Raw genomic sequence first — 23716 nt, 5'->3', positions numbered from 1 at the left:
CATCCCCACAAAAACGCTCAATATGGGCACATTAGCCAATCACAGATATATGGGAATCGGTTTGTTTGTTCCGTATAGACTGAAAAACGGCAGAACCGATTTTCTCGAAAATTTCGCTAATTGTGTAGGTTGGTCTGAAGGGAAACATAGGCTATATCATTTGTCGGTATCGGAAGGGGGACAGACCCTCCCCCCTACACCAAAACACAACCCAAAATCAAAAGTGGACCAATCGAGACAACATAGGTATTAAATGAAAGGTATTGATGAGAAGATTACGAATATGCAATTAAAATTTGAGTCTAATTACCCATCGGGCCGCTCCAACCCCAAAACTCCCCCAGACAGACATATTGGACGTTCATCTCAATATGGGGCTCACATGGAAGATATTCGGGTGTCGATTTCGAATCAGGCATACAAAATCAGATCGAAGTATAGGGGGTCACGCCAACCTTAAAAAAACGCCATTAGACCCATTATGACTATATGATACTTGGCTGAACCGATTTTCTTAAAATTTTCATACATTGTGTACGTTTATCTGGAAGGAAAGATAGGCTGTATAATTGTTAGATATCGGGTGGAGGCAGACCCTCCCCTTACCCCATTCGAAGTCCCTGTCAATATGGGACACAAATGAAAGATCATTAGGCAGTATATTACAAATACGTCATAAAACATTAGGTCCATGTAATGGGAGGTCACCCACCCCAAATACCCCCAAATGGGCATATTAGTGGCCCATGGCTATATGGGACTCAAATGAAGGCTATAAGGGTGTAGATTTCGAATATGACATTAAAATTTGCGTTCAAGTCTAGGAGGCGCTTTTCCTCCTAAAGATACATCAAATGGATTATTTTACCCATTATGACAATATGGGACTCAAATGAAAGGTATTTGAGAGTAGAAACTGAACTTCATTTCCGTTGGGAAAAAAGAACGAATTTGATAACTATTTTCAGTGCAAAGTGCCGATGACCGCCCCAGCTCCAAAACACCCTCCAAACGGTTCATATTTACCGGCCATGGCAGTATGGGGCTCAAATTGAAGGGATTTGGAAGTGCAGCACGAAAAATGATATCCATATATGAGTCGAAATGTCTGAGGTGCCATCCCTCCCCTAATGAGAACATTACCCTAAGGAAGAACATTACCACCACGAACCGAGAAGGGGCAAATTCTCACACATCAATGAGTGCTTTCCGATTCAAGTTCAAACTCAGTGATGAGGGACCTTTTTTTTTTTTAGCCGAGTCCGAACGGTATACCGCAGTGCGACACCTCTTTGGGGAAAATTTTTTTAATGACCATGCATGGCATTGTACCTCGCAAATGTCGCCAACCTTGAGAGGGGATAAACACAGTTTTGTCCGATGATCTCGCCAGGATTCAACTCCCCCACCCTAAAAAGATATTGGAGAGTTGAAGAAGGCGCAGCGGAGCGGGCCCGGTTAATCTGTAAAACTTATTTTGACATAATTTATTTTCTACTGAACATTTCGTTAAAATGTTTTTAATGAAATTTTTCAATGGAATCCACTATCATAAAGTATAAGTCGGGCAATGCCGACTATATATTACCCTACACCTGCTCTATAATTTTCTTATCTTAGCTGTTATCACGCTTCATTGCATTCACTACCTTAGTGTATTTTCGCGTCAACTTGTTACATAAGTTATTCCCCCAGGTCCTTCTTGTTAATAAAATTTTTTATTTTATAGAAGGTTTTCCCAATACTTTTGTTAATCGATTTTCTTTCAAGAATTTTCACTTGTTTACCTCTTCTTGAAGCTCAACCTAGAGTGGTAGGGTTAAACAAAATACAACTTAAATATCAGTTATTTAATATTGGGTTGCCCAAAAAGTAATTGCGGATTTTTCATATAGTCGGGGTTGAGAAATTTTTTCACAGCTTGTGACTCTGTAATTGCATTCATTCTTCTGTCAGTTATTGGCTGTTTAATTTAGCTTGCTTTAGAAAAAAAGTGTAAACAAAGTATATTTGATTAAAGTTCATTCTAAGTTTTATTAAAAATGCATTTACTTTCTTTTAAAAAATCCGCAATTACTTTTTGGGCAACCCAATATATTCGAAAGAAGGACAACTTCTAAGAACAATTGTGAAAATTATATAATCAACTAGCTGGCCCGGTGCGCTTTGCTACACCATAAAATCGCTTTTTAAAAATGGAATTTTCTTTAATCATTTTTAAGCTGGCGATCAAGACATTCAGGACTACGCGTCTCGTTCAAATCCACACTATTTATTATTTTTTTTTTTTTGTATTGGTTATCTACTTTAAAATCATATTTCAAAGCTACCACAAAGATGCGCAAGTCCTTTCTATGGCCATCCCAAAGACCTTTTATTTTTGTCCCATTCTATCCTGATCGGCCTTCATATATTATTTGTAATTCCTTTTTGATTTGGGTAGGATGCAGGGAGGGGGATTGCCCTCTGGCACGTCCTTTCATTTGTGTACAATGTGGTCTCAGTTGTCCTATACTACAATTTGATGTTGTTTGTATTGAGAGGGGAGGATCGGTCCCCCCGACGCTATGACCCAAAATACCATTTATTTGAGTCCTTTATTGACATAAGCTGCCCTTTTAATTCCCGATCGAACTACACGTTCTATTGAACGGCATTTAGTGGATGGGCCTGTCCCAGACTCTGCTAAATGTGTATACCAGATTCGTAGTCAACACCCAAAGAACTATCATTTGATACCCATTTCGTTATGCTGGACATTCATACCCGTTTTAGGGACTTTCATTTGAAATCTATATTGTCCCAATTTGTAAATATGCCCTGCTGGGGGGTTTTGGAGGTGCGGAGGCCCCTCAGACACCAAGGAATACATTTATTGTCAAAATTGTACTCTACTTTTAAATACCTTTCATTTGATATCCATATCGTCACAATTGGCAAATATGTCCTACTGGGGGTTTGGGGGGCGCCTCAGACACCATGGACTATATTTTTATATCAGATTCTTACTCTACTTTTAAACACCTTTCATTTGATATGCATATCTTCACAATTAGAAAATACGTCCTTTGATGGGTTTTGGGGGGGGAGGTGGGGCCCCTCAGACTCCAAGGAATTAATTTTTTGTCAAATTTGTACTCCACTTTCAAATACCTTTTATTTGAAATCTATATTGTCCCAATTGGTTGAGGGTACGGAGGCCCCTTAGACACCAAGGATTTAATTTTTGTGGTAGATTTGTACTCTACTTTTAAATTCCTTTCATTTGATACCCATATTCCCCAAAGCGGCAAAAGTGTCATGTTGGGGGGTTTTTCGGGTGTTGAGGGCCCCCCCCCCCACCAAGTCCGTACTCGTCTCTTAAATACCTTTCATTTGATACCCATATTATCCCAATCGGAAATCATGTCCGTCCGGGTGGGTTTTGGAATGGGGCGTCCCCCCCAGTTTATTTGACCCCAAAATTTTAAAATTTTTGTTTTAGGGGTACCATAATGTGGCATGCAAAATTTCGTTAAAATCGGTGCGCCCATCTCCGTCATCGGGCGTTTTTTAAAGTGGGGGAAAGGGGGAGGGTCCGATACCCTCTCTTAGGGTATCAAAAATGTAGTACCCTATATTCAGCGGGGGCTGAAAATTTCATAAAAATCGGTTCAATCGGTTTTGAGTCTAAACGGAGCAGACAAACAAACTAACAAACAAAGCGCAACAAATTCATTTTTATACAAAAGATTTTGAGCACTCTGTTCAATTCCCCAATAGATGGCGCTGATACTATTCTTAGTAATCCCCGCTACGGTGGCCATCATAGCGCAGAGGTTAGCGTGTCCGCCTATGACGCTGAACGCCTGGGTTCAAACCCCGGCATGAACATCAGGAAAATTTTCCAGCGGTGGTTTTCCCCTTACTGGCTACATTTGTGAGGAACTTTGCCATTTGAAAACTTCTACCCAAAGAGGTGTCGCACTGCGGCACGCCGTTCGGACTCGGCTATAAAAAGGAGTCCCCTTATCATAGAGCTTAAGTTTGAATCGGACAGCAACGGTAAAGGATCTTCGTGTGCAAAAAGGTAGCGTCAGCTGCTAAAAAGGAGTCTTATTATGGTTGATATGTGAGATGCATGCCTGCTTATATTTATTGGAATGCTCCTAGCCATTTTGAAATAACTGATCACAGCCCATTCCACAACGCGAGAAAAATTTCGCTTGTAGACATGCATGTGATTTTGTTGCTGCTCCACCTCTCACCTTAACCACAGGCAGGGATTTTATGTTTGTGCTCTTTTAGAAAAATACCTCTCATTTGATTCCCACATTATCATGATCGGTCAATTAACCCATTTGGGGTGGCTTGGAACAGAGGGTCACCTCCCAGATCCTTGGTACAAAAATTTAATGTCAATATGTCTGTTGAGGAGGTTTGTGAGGTTAGGGTAGCCCCCATACACTTGGAGCCAAAATTTGTGCCCCTCTACTTAATTTATTTCGTGTATATTTATAGCAGAATCGCATGTTTCGGCGTGACCGAACTAAGTACGTTCTTATTTGTTCTTTGTTCGAGTTGCGGTTGCTATTCAAATGATTAATATACCCCAATAGATGGCGCCAAAGTTGTTGCTCGCTTTTGATTTCCATCACATTGCCATAATTTTGTGTATATTTGAAGTCAACTTAATTGCCACTTTTGTCAGCCGTTGTGCATGAGTAGGCACCTTTGCCAATGACACTGAATGCCTGGGTTCGAATTGTGGCGTAAACTTCAGAAAAAATGTTTAGCGGTGGTTCCCCCTTCAACAATAGTTGCGATAATTGTGAATAATTAAGCCTCAGCAAGGCTTCAGTACAAAAACGTAGTGCTTAGGGTGCTATGGAGGTGAGGTGGCGGACACCAGACAATTGGTCCCGAAAGTGAATATTATGTTAGTGCTCTTCTACCAAATATCTTTCATTTGAGCCCCATATTGTTACTGCCGATTAATATGTTCGGTTTGAGGGAGGGGGCGGATGCCTGGGCTAGATTTTTTTTTCCAAAAAGCTTATATCAGAATTTGTTATCATTTAACTATCAAATGTTTTTATACCTACCACCGAAGGATGGGGGTATATTCACTTTTTGTCATTCCGTTTGCAACATATCGAAATATCCATTTCCGACCCTATAAAGTATATATATTCTTGATCAGCGTAAAAATCTAAGACGATCTAGACATGTCCGTCCGTCTGTCCGTCTGTCTGTTGAAATCACGCTATAGTCTTTAAAAATTGAGATATTGAGCTGCAATTTTGCACAGATTCTTTTTTTGTCCATAAGCAGGTTAAATTCGAAGATGGGCTATATCGGACTATATCTTGATATAGCCCCCATATAGACCGATCCTCCGATTTAGGGTCTTAGGCCCATAAAAGCCACATTTTATATCCGATTTGGATGAAATTTGGCACAGTGAGTTGTGTTAGGCCCTTCAACATTCTTCGTCAATTTGGCCCAGATCAGTCCAAATTTGGATATAGTTGCCATATAGACCGATCCTCCGATTTATGGTCTTAGACCCATAAAAGCCACATTTATTATCCGATTTTACTGAAATTTGGGACAGTGAGTTGCGTTGAGCCCTTCAACATCCTTCGTCAATTTGGCCTAGATCGGTTCAAATTTGGATATAGCTGCCATATAGACCGATCCTCCGATTTAGGGTCTTAGACCCATAAAAGCCACATTTATTATCCGATTTTGCTGAAATGTGGGACAGTGAGTTGCGTTGAGCCCTTCGACATCCTTTGTCAATTTGGTCCTGATCGGTCCAAATTTGGATATAGCTGCCATATAGACCGATCCTCCGATTTATGGTCTTAGACCCATAAAAGCCACATTTTATATCCGATTTGGATGAAATTTGGCACAGTGAGTTGTGTTAGGCCCTTCGACATCCTTCGTCAATTTGGCCCAGATCGGTCCAAATTTGGATATAGCTGCCATATATACCGATCCTCCGATTTATGGTCTTAGGCCCATAAAAGCCACATTTATTATCCGATTTTGCTGAAATTTGGGACAGTGAGTTGCGTTGAGCCCTTCGACATCCTTCGTCAATTTGGTCCAGATCGGTCCAAATTTGGATATAGCTGCCATATAGACCAATCCTCCGATTTATGGTCTTAGGCCCATAAAAGCCACATTTATTATCCGATTTTGCTGAAATTTGGGACAGTGATTTGCCTTAGGCCCTTCGACATCTTTCTTCTATTTGGCCCTGATCAGTTCAGATTTGGATATAGCTGCCATATAGACGGATCTCTCGATTTAATGTTTTGGGCCCACAAAAAAGGCATTTATTGTCCGATGTCGCCGAAATTTGGGACAATGACTTGTGTTGGGCCCTTCGTTATTTGTCTTCAATTTGGCTCAGATCGGTCCAGATTTGGATATAGCTGCCATATAGACCGATCTCTCGGTTGAACAATGACTTGTACTTGTAAGCATTTGGTCTAAATCGGATGATATCTATAGAGCTGCTATGGGGCATAAGGTATGCATTTTTCACTGGATTTTGACGAAATGTGGTTCACATATATACCCGAGGTGGTGGGTATCCAAAGTTCGGCCCAGCCGAACTTAACGCCTTTTAACTTGTTTACGATTGCTTCAATAAGTTTTTATTTCTATGTAAACAATTTAAAGTTTTGTTTAATTTTTGTGTCTTTCCAGTTTATCCGGCTCTTCCTTGACCTACCTCTCTGTTTCTTATCTCTCACCCCCTGCTCAATCAAACAGTACTGACTGACTGCACTGTCAGACTGCTACTACTAACTCATTCATATTCATGTTTAAGTCCTTTAGCATTTCTTTTTGGTGTTTTTGTTGTTGCTATTATTTATCCTACCAGTGGGTTAGGGGTGGTGGTATGGCGACGCTGTCCATCTATCGTTAGGCTTAGTCCTGTTTTAGGTGCATTTTAAGTGGCCTAAGGGCCACTTTTATCAGCTCTCCACTTTACTTGTCTGCAATTGCAATTTTATCAAAGTAATCTGCTTAGGTTTGTTACCAAGGACTTCCTCCGCTTCCTTGCAAAATTCACATTGGCAATTTGGGAAATGCTTTGACGCAGACATGCATAGCCATCCATTCGCACACCCCTACATGCATGTGAAGTTTTTGGCCAAATTTTATGCCGCATAGTGTATGCAATGTTTGCTTAAATTCTTTAGCCAAATTCTTTTTCACAGGAAAATGTTCTAATTTCTCTGTTATGTCCTTCAGCTTTTGAAAGTGGATAGTGGCTGGTTTGAAGGATGTTAAAGGGATATTGGTGATAATCAGTTTTGAAGTTTAAAGAAATTGTTTAAGCATAGTTTTTTTAACCTCTTAGGCAAAGGCTCTGTATTAATAATTATGAAAAATTTTTTTAACAATATTTTGGTATCATTTGTTAAAGATTTTATTAATGATTTTCTTTACTGTGGTCTTTTCAGATAACTACTTCGCAACTAGGTTAGGTAAGTGTATCACCATATGTACATGGTCCCACATTTGGATAACAGATTTGTATTCTACTCCAAAATACCTTTTTTTTAAGTCCCACATGGCTATGGTCAGTAAATAATTGCTGTTTTTGGTGTGTTTTGGGGAAGGGGTAGACCCCCACAAAATTGGTCCCTAAAGTGGGAAAAAATCTCGTACTCTTCTCCCCAATGCATTTCATTTTGGTATTTTGGGGAGTGTATCACCATCGTTCTCTACTCTCAAAAATCATTTATTTGAACCCCATATTGACATTAGCCTCAAAATTGGATATCAAATTCGTGTCCTTCCATTTAACCCCTTATTGCAAAAGTCAGCAAATATGTGCGGTTTGGGGTATGGACCCTAAAAACTATCAATATCGAGATCCACTCCCTTTAATATCTGAATTCTCATGGTGAGCAAATACGTCCCATTTGGGGGTTGTTATGGGATTGGGACGTCCCCTAGATAGTTGGTCCCCAATTTTGATATCTAATTCCTGGTCTAATCCTAAATACCTTTCATTTTAGCACCAATATTTCCATAGTCGGCAAACATGACCGGTTTGGGGGTGTTTGGGGCGGCCGTTCACTGACTTGACCCTGAAAATATATATCCGATTCGTGTTCTACTCTAAAATAGATCTTATTATAGCCTCATATTGCAATGGTCAGCAAATAAGTCCTATATGGGTGGTGTTATGGCGGTGGGGTAGCCCCATAGACACTTTTTACCAAATATTGATATCGGATTCCTGCTTTACTCCCAAAGACCTTTCATTTGAGGCCCATATTGATATCGTCGTAAATATGTCCTCTTTTTGGGGGACATATATATGTACGTCCGTCTGTCCGTCAGTCTGTTGAAATCACGCTCCAATCTTCAAAAATGGAAATATTGAGCTAAAACTTTGCACAGATTTTTTTTTTTTTGCATAAGCAGGTTAAGTTCGAAGATGGGCTATATCGGACTATATCTTGATATAGCCCCCATATAAACCGATCCGCCGATTTGGAGTCTAAGGTCTATAAAATCCACATTTATTTTCCGATTTTGCTGAAATTTTGGACAGTGAGTTGCGTTAGGGTCTTCGACATCCGTCGTAAATTTGACCCAGATCGGTCCATATTTGGATATAGCTGCCATATAGACCGATCCTCCGATTTAGGGTCTTAGGTCCATAAAAGCCACATTTGTGATCCGAATTTTGCTGAAATTTGGGACAGTGAGTTGTGTTAGGCCCCTCGACATCCGTCGAAGATTTGGCCCAGATCGGTTCAGATTTGGATATAGCTGTCATATAGACCGATTCTCCGATTTAGGGTCTTAGGCCCATAAAAGCCACATTTGTGATCCGAATTTTGCTGAAATTTGGGACAGTGAGTTGTGTTAGGCCCCTCGACTTCCGTCGTAAATATGGCCCAGATCGGTTCAGATTTGGATATAGCTGCCATATAGACTGATCCTTCGTTTTAGGGTCTTAGGCCCATAAAAGCCACATTTATTATCCGATTTTGCTGAAATTTGGGACAGTGAGTTGTGATAGGCCCCTCGACATCCTTCGTAAATTTGGCCCAGATCGGTCCAGATTTGGATATAGCTGCCATATAGACCGATTCTCCGATTTAAGGTCTTAGGCCCATAAAAGCCACATTTATTTACCGATTTTGCTGAAATTTTGGACAGTGAGTTGTGCTAGGTCCCTCGACATCCTTTGTAAATTTGGCTCAGATCGGTCCAGATTTGGATATAGCTGCCATATAGACCGATCCTCCGATTTAGGGTCTCAGGCCCATAAAAGCCACATTTGTGATCCGAATTTTGCTGAAATTTGGGACAGTGAGTTGCGTTAGGGTCTTCGACATCCTTAGTCAATTTGGCTCAGATCGGTCCAAATTTGGATATAGCTGCCATATAGACCGATTCTCCGATTTAAGGTCTAAGGCCCATAAAAGCCACATTTATGATCCGATTTTGCTGAAATTTGGGACAGTGAGTTGTGTTAGGCCCCTCGACATCCGTCGTCAATTTGGCCCAGATCGGTCCAGATTTGGATATAGCTGCCATATAGACCGATCCTCCGATTTAGGGTCTTAGGCCCATAAAAGCCACATTTATGATCCGATTTTGCTGAAATTTTGGACAGTGAGTTGTGTTAGGCCCCTCGACATCCGTCGTAAATTTGACCCAGATCGGTCCAGATTTGGATATAGCTGCCATATAGACCGATTCTCCGATTTAGGGTCTTAGGCCCATAAAAGCCACATTTATTATCCGATTTTGCTGAAATTTGGGACAGTGAGTTGCGTTAGGGTCTTCAACATCCTTAGTCAATTTGACCCAGATCGGTTCAGATTTGGATATAGCTGCCATATAGACCGATCCTCCGATTAAGGGTCTCAGGCCCATTTATTATCCTATTTTGCTGAAATTTTGGACAGTGAGTTGCGTTAGGGTCTTCGACATCCTTATTCAATTTGACTCAGATCGGTCCAGATTTGGATATAGCTGCCATATAGACCGATCCTCCGATTAGGGGTCTCAGGCCCATAAAAGCCACATTTATTATCTAATTTTGCTGAAGTTTGGGACAGCGAGTTGCGTTAGGGTCTTCGACATCCTTAGTCAATTTGGCTCATATCGGTCCAGATTTGGATATAGCTGCCATATAGACCGATCCTTCGTTTTAGGGTCTTAGGCCCATAAAAGCCACATTTATTTTCCGATTTTGCTGAAAATTTGGACAATGAGTTGCGTTAGGGCCTTCGACATCCTTAGTCAATTTGGCTCATATCGGTCCAGATTTGGATATAGCTGCCATATAGACCGATTCTCTGATTTAGGGTCTTAGGCCCATAAAAGCCACATTTATGATCCGATTTTGCTGAAATTTGGGACAGTGAGTTGTGTTAGGCCCCTCGACATCCGTCGTAAGTTTGACCCAGATCGGTTTTGATTTGGATATAGCTGCCATATTTGGTGGTGCTTTGTGGCCACTCTGGGGTAAGATGGCTGCTCCTTTCTCTTTTCAACGACCGTCTTCTCCTTCTGTTACTTCCAAAAGGAAGTCACAATTCTCTATAAAGAATTAGGGACCGTTCGCCCTTCTTTACTTCCTGTGTCGACTCTGTCTCCTTCCTAGAAAAAACTATCGGAAGTCTTCATTGAGGAAGAACTGGCTTGGTCTTCCCAGAGTACTTGAAAGTGGGAAGCTCTTTTCATCAGTGTTTCAGTGGTGCTATGCTATTCGGCAGATATGATTCACTTTCCAGTTTCCGTTAAAGTGGTTGGAATGTCAGTTCTATCCCTACCAGTATCCTGCACTTTAGCCCGATTGCACCGCCGGTGCATACTCCTCTGTCTCATTCATCGTGCCCCGGCTAGCTTTCTCGGTCTTCTTGTGAGCTTAGCAAAGCTCTCACTCACTACTGCCGTCATACCGCTAACCTAATGTCTCGATTCATCGAAATCGGAAACACCATCTTTACTTAAAGGCCGGGGAAGAACGGCGCATCATTCTGGGTTATCCCTCTCTTTCTTATTCGTTTCATACTGACGATTCATAGTGCGCCGAAATTATGCTACGTCTGATGCCATCATCGCAGCTGTTGGATCTTTGGAGTCCATTTTGCGCATTAATAAGTTCTATTCTGAGATGCAGATATTTTTTTAGGGACAAAATGAAAACACGTCCGCTCTACTTATTGGTTACTTCTAGAGTTCCCTAGTTAGATCACTAGTTCTTTGTGCGAGTTCATTAGTTCGTTCACTTAGTTTTCTTATTCGTTCAGTTAGTTCACAAGTTTGTTTACTAGTCAGTTAACTTATTCACCAGTAAGCTTTCAAGTTCTCTAATTAGTTTTCTAGTTCACTATTTAGTTCAGTAGTTCGTTTACAGGTTCTCTATTTAGTTCACTTTTCTTTCTTTTATACAGTTCACTAGTTCATACTAGTGGCATCGTTTTGGAAAACCCAGTATTCCAGCTCACGCGCTTTCTTCGTTCCAGTGTTCTCCAATCTGGTCTGTCCTTTGATTGATTAGTAATTGCTAGAAAAACCAATTGTCCCCAAATATTTGTCTTGCCTAATTTGTTACACAATTTTCAATATAAATCTTGCCTTAATTTTAAACGAGCTACAAAAACTGCCCTCTATCTACTTACAAGGAATTTGCAATAACCATCTTTTAGCAAATTGGCGAGGAAAAACCCAGCGGAAAAAAAGAAATGAAATATGACTACCTTTGAGCAGGAATATGAAGTACAAAAAAGCAACAGATGTACCAGGAGTAGGGACCACAAACGAAAGCAAAAGAAACAAATTTAATGGAATGATTGATAAATTGCATCGATGAAGACTTTGAGGCATGCAGCAGTGACGGTGGTTTGTTATACGCTGATGACAGACAGCGAACTTAAGCTTTATCTTGTGGCAGTTGATGATAGACGATTATCTTTACATTACATGCCACCACGATTTTTTCCAACGATGCTTTTAGATGCAATTGCAAATTGAAATTGGATGATTGCAATGAGGTTTTGTAAAAGAAGAAAAATAAAACACTGCAAAGGCAAGAAGCGAAGCAATGTATTTAGAGTTGAGCAAATAGCAATTCAACAAAAGTAAACATTGCTTTCAGTATTTGGGAAGGAATAGGAGTTATGTTTCCAGGGAACTATGGATATAAAAGATTTTTTGTTCATGTTATTTGTTCATGTTTCTTTCTTCTTAGAAAGAATATGGAATAGTTAATTTTATTTAAAGTGTTAATTGCTACATTTCATAAAATCATAGACTATGACACAATTCTCTGTAAGTTGATTTCGTGGCTTCATTTCTTCGTTTCTTAATTTTTCTATTCATTAGTTTCCTTAGAAAGCTAACAACAAGTGTTTACCTTTTCATTTCCACATTCAAATCTCCTTGCTTCCATCAAACATCAGCGTAGACATGAAGAAGACGACATCCACTACTCACATATGTATATATTTCCAAGAATAATTGCCATCTTGAATGTCGATGTTCGATGTCGTTTAAAAGTAATTTCCATACACAAATATTGGTTGGGGGAAAATTGTCAATATAATTAACACTTTTCATCAAGAGCCACAGAGAGCAGACATACTCTCATTTGCATAACGTTAATAAATACGCCTACACACATTGGTGCAGATGAATGCATTCAAATGAGAGGATGAGAATACAAAGAGGAATTATAAGGTGGGTACACTAAAAAAAGAAAAACATTTAGAGAAAATTTTTTATAGACAAATTTGTATAGACAAATTTTTATAGAAAAATTTGTGTAGACAAATTTTTATGGAAAAATTTGTGTAGACAAATTTTTATAGAAAAATTTGTGTAGACAAATTTTTATGGAAAAATTTGTGTAGACAAATTTTTATAGAAAAATTTGTGTAGACAAATTTTTATAGAAAAATTTGTGTAGACAAATTTTTATAGAAAAATTTGTGTAGACAAATTTTTATAGAAAAATTTGTGTAGACAAATTTTTATAGAAAAATTTGTGTAGACAAATTTTTATAGAAAAATTTGTGTAGACAAATTTTTATAGAAAAATTTGTGTAGACAAATTTTTATAGAAAAATTTGTGTAGACAAATTTTTATAGAAAAATTTGTGTAGACAAATTTTTATAGAAAAATTTGTGTAGACAAATTTTTATAGAAAAATTTGTGTAGACAAATTTTTATAGAAAAATTTGTGTAGACAAATTTTTATAGAAAAATTTGTGTAGACAAATTTTTATAGAAAAATTTGTGTAGACAAATTTTTATAGAAAAATTTGTGTAGACAAATTTTTTTAGAAAAATTTGTGTAGACAAATTTTTATAGAAAAATTTGTGTAGACAAATTTTTATAGAAAAATTTGTGTAGACAAATTTTTATAGAAAAATTTGTGTAGACAAATTTTTATAGAAAAATTTGTGTAGACAAATTTTTATAGAAAAATTTGTGTAGACAAATTTTTATAGAAAAATTTGTGTAGACAAATTTTTATAGAAAAATTTGTGTAGACAAATTTTTATAGAAAAATTTGTGTAGACAAATTTTTATAGAAAAATTTGTGTAGACAAATTTTTATAGAAAAATTTGTGTAGACAAATTTTTATAGAAAAATTTGTGTAGACAAATTTTTATAGAAAAATTTGTGTAGACAAATTTTTATAGAAAAATTTGTGTAGACAAATTTTTATAGAAAAATTTGTGTAGACAAATTTTTATAGAAAAATTTGTGTAGACAAATTTTTATAGAAAAATTTGTGTAGACAAATTTTTATAGAAAAATTTGTGTAGACAAATTTTTATAGAAAAATTTGTGTAGACAAATTTTTATAGAAAAATTTGTGTAGACAAATTTTTATCGAAAAATTTGTGTAGACAAATTTTTATAGAAAAATTTGTGTAGACAAATTTTTATAGAAAAATTTGTGTAGACAAAAATTTTTATAGAAAAATTTGTGTAGACAAATTTTTATAGAAAAATTTGTGTAGACAAATTTTTATAGAAAAATTTGTGTAGACAAATTTTTATAGAAAAAAAATTTTTATAGAAAAATTTGTGTAGACAAATTTTTATAGAAAAATTTGTGTAGACAAATTTTTATAGAAAAATTTGTGTAGACAAAAATTTTTATAGAAAAATTTGTGTAGACAAAAATTTTTATAGAAAAATTTGTGTAGACAAAAATTTTTATAGAAAAATTTGTGTAGACAAATTTTTATAGAAAAATTTGTGTAGAAAAATTTGTGTAGACAAATTTTTATAGAAAAATTTGTGTAGACAAATTTTTATAGAAAAATTTGTGTAGACAAATTTTTATAGAAAAATTTGTGTAGACAAATTTTTTTATAGAAAAATTTGTGTAGACAAATTTTTATAGAAAAATTTGTGTAGACAAATTTTTATAGAAAAATTTGTGTAGACAAATTTTTATAGAAAAATTTGTGTAGACAAATTTTTATAGAAAAATTTGTGTAGACAAATTTTTATAGAAAAATTTGTGTAGACAAATTTTTTTATAGAAAAATTTGTGTAGAAAAATTTTTTTATAGAAAAATTTGTGTAGACAAATTTTTATAGAAAAATTTGTGTAGACAAATTTTTATAGAAAAATTTGTGTAGACAAATTTTTATAGAAAAATTTGTGTAGACAAATTTTTATAGAAAAATTTGTGTAGACAAATTTTGTGTAGACAACTTTTTATAGACATGTATTTTCCCTTTTTCCGCTTACATATTAATTATTCAGTAATTTATCAGGAAGTAGCTACATATCAACACAAAAATGACGCTCTCATTAGCAGCTAGTGATAAAATATTCCATGCTTGTTTTTCTCTTAAAACTCCATTTGACTGAAAAAAATCACAAAATTTTCTGGGAAACTAATTTCCATCATAAAAATAAAAAGAAACTGCTTGCATTGTTATTACAACTAACGTGAGATAACAAATTTACTCTTGCCAGACAGACCTAAGTTCACTCAATCAGTCGTAAACCACCATACATAGATCTAGAAAATTGCTACTAAATCATGAACCAACAACTGCCATGGCCACGGCTCTGAGGCTGGTTTAGGAGGCTCCCATACTCCCTTGCTCTGCATTGCGTTTTGTTTTGTCTTCGCTGTTTATTTATATTTGTATTTATTTTCCAGTCAATATAAATGTCGTGAATATAATCCGTAAACACCGTGCAACACACGGAAAAACTTAAACTCTATAATAAACAACAGCGAAGGCATGAAAGCAAAAAGAAAACACAAATAAACTTCAGGATAAATAAAACACCGAGGGCTAGTGATGGCCACTAACAAAGAGTTACATTTTTGTATTTCTTTCGCGTAGGCGAACCGAGAAAACTTGTTGAACAAAGATTTTTGTGTAAACAAGAAATTTCCTTTGTTCCGTAAAATTGCATGCGGCTAAAATGTGACTTCAAAAAATTTTTCTGCGAGAAAATTTTTTTGTAATTTTTCCCACACAAATTTTTCTGTAAAAATTGGACTTCACAAATTTTTTTTACAAAAATTTGTCTTTACAATTTTTACTCTCCAAATTTTTCTATAAAAACTTGTCTCCTCAAATTGTCTACAAAATTTTAAAACATACAGAATAGATTATCAAATGATCCTGAATTGTTAATTTTTATGAACCGCTGTCGTATATGGCTTTTTATCATTTTCTTTGCTTTTTCTATAGTTTTCTTCTCGTTATCAGTGACTGATTAGTGAACTCTCCTGTAAAACGTTGATACCACAATTTCCGAAAAATATAAATGATGTCTTTGCATACATGCCAGTACTAAACTTGCCGTATGCTTAAACTATGCAACTGAAAGGCCATAAAGAAAACAAGTAAAAGCGTGCTAAGTTCGGCCGGGCCGAATCTTATATACCCTCCACCATGGATCGCATTTGTCGAGTTGTTTTCCCGGCAGCTCTTCTTAGGCTAAAAAGGATATAAGAAAAGAGTTGCTCTGCTATTAGAGCGATATCAAGATATGGTCCGGTTCGGACCACAATTAAATTATATGTTGGAGACCTGTGTAAAATTTCAGCCAATTCGTATAAGAATTGCGCCCATTGCGGCTCACGAAGTAAAATAGAGAGAACGATTTATATGGGATCTGTATCGGGCTATAGACCGATTCAGAACATAATAAACACGTTTGTTGATGGTCATGAGAGAATCCGTCGTACAAAAGTTCAGGCATATCGGATAATAATTGCGATCTCTAGGGGTCAAGAAGTCAAGATCCCAGATCGGTTTATATGGCAGCTATATCAGGTTATGAACCGATTTGAACCTTATTTGAGACAGTTGTTGAAAGTAAAAATAAAATACGTTATGCAAAATTTCAGCCAAATCGGATAGGAATTGCGCCCTCTAGAAGCTCAAGAAGTCAAATCCCCAGATCTGTTTATATGACAGCTATATCAGGTTATGGACCGATTTCAACCATACTTGGCACAGTTGTTGGATATCATGACGAAATACTTCGTGCAAAAACTCATTCAAATCGGATAAGAATTGTGCGCTCTAGAGGCTCAAGAAGTCAAGACCCAAGATCGGTTTATATGGCAGCTATATCAGGTTATGAACCGATTTAAACCATACTTGGCACAGTTGTTGGGTATCATAACAAAACAGGTCATGCGAAATTCTATTCCAATCGGATAAGAATTGCGCACTCTAGAGGCTCAAGAAATCAAGACCCCCGATCGGTTTATATGGCAGCTATATCAGGTTATGAACCGATTTGAACCACACTTGGCACAGTTGTTGGATATCATAGAAAAACATGTCGTGCAAAATTTCATATCAATCGGATAAGAATTGCGCACTCTAGAGGCTCAAGAAGTCAAGACCCAAGATCGGTTTATATGGCAGCTATATCAGGTTATGGACCGATTTCAACCATACTTTTCACAGTTGTTGGATATCATGACGAAATACTTCGTGCAAAAACTCATTCAAATCGGATAAGAATTGTGCGCTCTAGAGGCTCAAGAAGTCAAGACCCAAGATCGGTTTATATGGCAGCTATATCAGGTTATGAACCGATTTAAACCATACTTGACACAGTTGTTGGATATAATAACAAAACACGTCGTGCAAAATTTCATCTCAATCGGATAAGAATTGCGCACACTAGAGGCTCAAGAAGTCAAGACCCCCGATCGGTTTATATGGCAGCTATATCAGGTTATGGACCGATATGGCCCATTTACAATACCAACCGACCTACACTAATAAGAAGTATTTGTGCAAAATTTCAAGTGGCTAGCTTTACTCCTTCGGAAGTTAGCGTGCTTTCGACAGACAGACGGACGGACGGACGGACGGACGGACGGACGGACGGACAGACGGACGGACATGGCTAGATCGACATAAAATTTCACGACGATCAAGAATATATATACTTTATGGGGTCTAAGACGAATATTTCGAGTAGTTACAAACAGAATGACGAAATTAGTATACCCCCCATCTTATGGTGGAGGGTATAAAAACCTCCCGCCTATAAGTTGACATAGCTCCTGCCAAGTCTGCGAATGAAAATTTCGCTACAGATCCAGTTGTGAACCTTTCCTCCGCCTTTTGGAGGTTGTTGAAATCCTTTTAAATTAATTGCAGAAAAAAAAGAAACTGAAAAGGTGATTACTTTTGTAACGCATTCTCAACGGCGGTTCATAAAACAAAAAACCGCCATCACCTACAGCGTCATATCAAGATACACTTCCTTTTCCGTTATGTATCCTTAGTGATGGATTTCTTTTTCTCCTTTTCCAAATGACAGTAAGAAGAGCTAAAAATAAAGCCAAGAAAAAGAAATAACGATGATTTTTTTCGAAATGTACTTGAGGCCCAAACAAGATGAGCATATTATGCCATCCTGCAGCCAGAACTGCCTCTAACCCGCTGCCGACTCTGGTCTGGTCTACAGAAGCCAACAAGGATCCATAGCACCCTTTAATGCATTCTAAGGACACATTAATAGAGTTGCAGATGGCGCAAATGAAGAACTTCACAAAGCAGCCAGCATAACAAGAAGATACAGAGCAGCAAACAAACAAGAGTATTCTGTGTGTAATTTTGCACAAATGGAAATCGTAGCCGAAATACCACAAGAAGGATAAAGCATTCGCTGGTATTTACCCATAAAGACGCAATGGCACAATGCGTGCACAAAAACACCTCCATTACATGGAACATGGCATGAGCCGAGCACGTAATCAAGACATATGAGCCATTCCTCTAAAAACAAAATCTTATTGCTACAAATAAAAGATGGTTTCTATAAAAAAGCGTTGTGTAGACGTTTTCTGTACACAGTGTCATGGAGATTATTATTCTAAAAAAGTAGAGTCTCTCTCTTTCACAGAAAAAGTATCATGGAGACTTTTTCCACAGAAAAAGTCGTGGAGGCTTTTACTAAAGAAAAAGTGTCGTGAAGACTTTCTCTATGAAAAAGTTGTCGTGGAGACTTTTTCTATGGAAAAAGTGTCCTGGAGACTTTTCGATGGAAAGTCTCGTTAAGTATCTTTCTACAAAAAAAGTGTAGTGGAGTATTTTTCTATAAAAAAGGAACGTGGAGACTTGTTCTTCGTGTCATGGAGATTATTATTCTAAAAAAGTAGAGTCTCTCTCTTTCACAGAAAAAGTATCATGGAGACTTTTTCCACAGAAAAAGTCGTGGAGACTTTTTCTATAGAAAAAGTTGCCGTGGAGACTTTTTCTATAGAAAAAGTTGTCGTGGAGACTTTTTCTATAGAAAAAGTTGCCGTGGAGACTTTTTCTATAGCAAAAATGTAATGGAGACTTTTTCTATGGAAAAAGTGTCCTGGAGACTTTTCGATGGAAAGTCTCGTTAAGTATCTTTCTACAGAAAAAGTGTAGTAGAGTATTTTTCTATAAAAAAGTAACGTGGAGACTAGTTCTTCGCATGAAAAGTGTCGTGGAGACTTTTTCTGCATAGCAAATGCATCAAGGAGGTTTTCTATGGAAAACTGTGGTGGAAACTTTTTGTATAAAAAAACATCGTGGAGAAAAAGTGTAGTGGAGTATTCTATAAAAAAGTGTCGTGGAATCTTTTTCTATAAGAACAGAAGTCGTGGAGACTTTTACAAAAAAAATTGTTATGAAGACTTTTTCGAAAGAGAAAGTGTCGTTGGGACCTTTGCTACATAGAAAAAGAGGCGTAGAAACTTTTGCTACACAAAAAAGTGCCATGGAAACTTTTTCTATGGAACAAGTGTGGTGGGGACGTTTTCTAAAAAACAATTGTCATGGGAACTTTTTCGAAAGAGAAAGTTTCGTGGAGACTTTTTCTACATAGAAAAAGAGACGTAAAAACTTTTGCTACATAGAAAAAGTATCGTGAAGACTTTTTCTACATAAAAAAAAGTGTCGTATAGAAAAAATGTGTTGTGGAGAACTCCTCCATAAAAAAAGCGTTGGAGAGAATTTTTCTATAGAAAAAGAATCATGGAGAATTTTTTCTATAGAAAAAGTTTTATGATGAATTTTCTATAGAAAAAGTGTGGTGGAGACTTTTATACAATTTTTTGTGTCGTATAGAAAAAGTGTCGTGGAGAATTTTTCTTAAGAAAAAGATTTGTAGAGAATTTTTTTTATAGAAAAAGTTTTTAGTATAATTTTTCTATAGAAGATTACCGTGACGTCTTTTTTTATAAGAAAAGTGCTATGGAGAATTTTTTTACAGAAAACCTAGAACCTGTTTCTACATAGAAAAAGTGTCGTGAAGACTTTTTCTACATGAACAAAGTATCATGGTTACTTTTTCTACATTGCAAAAGCGTAGTAAAAATGTGTCGTGGAGACTTTTTCTGAATACACAGAAAAATTTTGCAGGAAACTTTTTCTACATAGAAGAAGTTTGTTGGAGATTTTTTCTACATAGAATAAGTGTAATGCATACTTTTCTGTATACTTAAAGCACCGTGGAGACTTTTTCTGTAGTGAAGTGTTTTTCTAGAAAAAATTTGTCGTGGAGACTTTTTCTGAATGCATAGAAAAAGTTTGCTGGAGACTTTTTCTACACAGAAGAAGTTTGTTGGAGACTTTTTCTACATTAAATAAGTGCAGTGCATACTTTTCTACATACTTAAAGCACCGTGGAGACTTTTTCTAAATAGCAACAGTATCGTGGAGGGTTTTTTACATAGAAAAAGTATTGTTGAATGTTTTCTACAACACTTTTTCATGTAGAACTTTTCTGCATAGACAATGTGAAGTGACTTTTTCTACAAAGAAAAAGTATCTAGAGAGTTTATCTTCATAGTAACTTTTGCCATAAAAAATTGTCGAGGATACTTTTTCTACATCGAAATCGTGTTGTGGAGACCTTTTCTTCATAGAAATAGTATCGTGGAAACTTTTTCTGTAAAAAGTTGTCGTGGTGACTTTTTCAGCATAGAAAATGGCTCGTAAATACTTTTTCTACATAAAAAAAGAATCGTGGAGACTTTTTTAGAAAAGTATGGTGTAGACTTTTCTACATAGAAAAAGTTTCGAGGCGACTATTTCTACATAAAATAATGCCATGGAGACTTTTTCTGGAGCTCACTTCAGTGCAGAGATTACCACGTCCGCCCATGATGCTGAACGCCTGGGTTCGAATCCTGGCGAAAACTTCGAAAACAATTTTCAACGGTTGTTATCACCTAATGCTGGCGGCATTTGCGAAGTACTGTACCATGTAAAACCTTCTCCCTATAGAGGTGTCGCATTTCGGACTCGGTCCCTTATCATTGAGCTTAAACTTGAATCAAATCGTATTCATTGATAAGTGAGAAGTTTGCGCCTGTTCCTTAAAGAAAAATAGTCCTGGTGGATTTTTATCAATAGAAAAGGTGTCTGGAGACTTTTTCTTCATAGAAAAAGGGTTGTGGCAACTGTTTCTACGTGTTGTGGAGGTTTTTATGCATAAAAAAACTGTCTTGGAATGATTTTCTTCACAGAAAAAGTGTCGTGGAGATTTTGGCTGTATAGAAAAAGTGTCATGGAGATTATTATTCTAAAAAAGTAGAGTCTCTCTCTTTCACAGAAAAAGTATCATGGAGACTTTTTCCACAGAAAAAGTCGTGGAGGCTTTTACTAAAGAAAAAGTGTCGTGAAGACTTTCTCTATGAAAAAGTTGTCGTGGAGACTTTTTCTATGGAAAAAGTGTCCTGGAGACTTTTCGATGGAAAGTCTCGTTAAGTATCTTTCTACAAAAAAAGTGTAGTGGAGTATTTTTCTATAAAAAAGGAACGTGGAGACTTGTTCTTCGTGTCATGGAGATTATTATTCTAAAAAAGTAGAGTCTCTCTCTTTCACAGAAAAAGTATCATGGAGACTTTTTCCACAGAAAAAGTCGTGGAGACTTTTTCTATAGAAAAAGTTGCCGTGGAGACTTTTTCTATAGAAAAAGTTGTCGTGGAGACTTTTTCTATAGAAAAAGTTGCCGTGGAGACTTTTTCTATAGCAAAAATGTAATGGAGACTTTTTCTATGGAAAAAGTGTCCTGGAGACTTTTCGATGGAAAGTCTCGTTAAGTATCTTTCTACAGAAAAAGTGTAGTAGAGTATTTTTCTATAAAAAAGTAACGTGGAGACTAGTTCTTCGCATGAAAAGTGTCGTGGAGACTTTTTCTGCATAGCAAATGCATCAAGGAGGTTTTCTATGGAAAACTGTGGTGGAAACTTTTTGTATAAAAAAACATCGTGGAGAAAAAGTGTAGTGGAGTATTCTATAAAAAAGTGTCGTGGAATCTTTTTCTATAAGAACAGAAGTCGTGGAGACTTTTACAAAAAAAATTGTTATGAAGACTTTTTCGAAAGAGAAAGTGTCGTTGGGACCTTTGCTACATAGAAAAAGAGGCGTAGAAACTTTTGCTACACAAAAAAGTGCCATGGAAACTTTTTCTATGGAACAAGTGTGGTGGGGACGTTTTCTAAAAAACAATTGTCATGGGAACTTTTTCGAAAGAGAAAGTTTCGTGGAGACTTTTTCTACATAGAAAAAGAGACGTAAAAACTTTTGCTACATAGAAAAAGTATCGTGAAGACTTTTTCTACATAAAAAAAAGTGTCGTATAGAAAAAATGTGTTGTGGAGAACTCCTCCATAAAAAAAGCGTTGGAGAGAATTTTTCTATAGAAAAAGAATCATGGAGAATTTTTTCTATAGAAAAAGTTTTATGATGAATTTTCTATAGAAAAAGTGTGGTGGAGACTTTTATACAATTTTTTGTGTCGTATAGAAAAAGTGTCGTGGAGAATTTTTCTTAAGAAAAAGATTTGTAGAGAATTTTTTTTATAGAAAAAGTTTTTAGTATAATTTTTCTATAGAAGATTACCGTGACGTCTTTTTTTATAAGAAAAGTGCTATGGAGAATTTTTTTACAGAAAACCTAGAACCTGTTTCTACATAGAAAAAGTGTCGTGAAGACTTTTTCTACATGAACAAAGTATCATGGTTACTTTTTCTACATTGCAAAAGCGTAGTAAAAATGTGTCGTGGAGACTTTTTCTGAATACACAGAAAAATTTTGCAGGAAACTTTTTCTACATAGAAGAAGTTTGTTGGAGATTTTTTCTACATAGAATAAGTGTAATGCATACTTTTCTGTATACTTAAAGCACCGTGGAGACTTTTTCTGTAGTGAAGTGTTTTTCTAGAAAAAATTTGTCGTGGAGACTTTTTCTGAATGCATAGAAAAAGTTTGCTGGAGACTTTTTCTACACAGAAGAAGTTTGTTGGAGACTTTTTCTACATTAAATAAGTGCAGTGCATACTTTTCTACATACTTAAAGCACCGTGGAGACTTTTTCTAAATAGCAACAGTATCGTGGAGGGTTTTTTACATAGAAAAAGTATTGTTGAATGTTTTCTACAACACTTTTTCATGTAGAACTTTTCTGCATAGACAATGTGAAGTGACTTTTTCTACAAAGAAAAAGTATCTAGAGAGTTTATCTTCATAGTAACTTTTGCCATAAAAAATTGTCGAGGATACTTTTTCTACATCGAAATCGTGTTGTGGAGACCTTTTCTTCATAGAAATAGTATCGTGGAAACTTTTTCTGTAAAAAGTTGTCGTGGTGACTTTTTCAGCATAGAAAATGGCTCGTAAATACTTTTTCTACATAAAAAAAGAATCGTGGAGACTTTTTTAGAAAAGTATGGTGTAGACTTTTCTACATAGAAAAAGTTTCGAGGCGACTATTTCTACATAAAATAATGCCATGGAGACTTTTTCTGGAGCTCACTTCAGTGCAGAGATTACCACGTCCGCCCATGATGCTGAACGCCTGGGTTCGAATCCTGGCGAAAACTTCGAAAACAATTTTCAACGGTTGTTATCACCTAATGCTGGCGGCATTTGCGAAGTACTGTACCATGTAAAACCTTCTCCCTATAGAGGTGTCGCATTTCGGACTCGGTCCCTTATCATTGAGCTTAAACTTGAATCAAATCGTATTCATTGATAAGTGAGAAGTTTGCGCCTGTTCCTTAAAGAAAAATAGTCCTGGTGGATTTTTATCAATAGAAAAGGTGTCTGGAGACTTTTTCTTCATAGAAAAAGGGTTGTGGCAACTGTTTCTACGTGTTGTGGAGGTTTTTATGCATAAAAAAACTGTCTTGGAATGATTTTCTTCACAGAAAAAGTGTCGTGGAGATTTTGG

The 23716-nt window shown here is 36.5% G+C and overlaps 1 protein-coding gene across 1 annotated transcript in view; it reads left to right on the top strand.

Annotated features, from left to right (window-relative positions):
- The window catches only part of LOC106094496 (frizzled-2), an 870788-nt gene that overhangs the window by 472952 nt on the left and 374120 nt on the right, over positions 1-23716 (top strand). Inside the window, exon 5 of the mRNA XM_059361204.1 lies at positions 7470-7493. The gene's annotated coding sequence lies outside the window, so the exon portion shown is untranslated. The remainder of the gene's footprint in view (positions 1-7469; positions 7494-23716) is intronic.

Source organism: Stomoxys calcitrans, chromosome 1 (assembly GCF_963082655.1).
Source record: "Stomoxys calcitrans chromosome 1, idStoCalc2.1, whole genome shotgun sequence".
Classification (NCBI taxonomy): domain Eukaryota; kingdom Metazoa; phylum Arthropoda; class Insecta; order Diptera; family Muscidae; genus Stomoxys; species Stomoxys calcitrans.
Note: the sequence above shows the minus strand (reverse complement) of the source record. Positions and strands in the feature narration are given on the sequence as shown.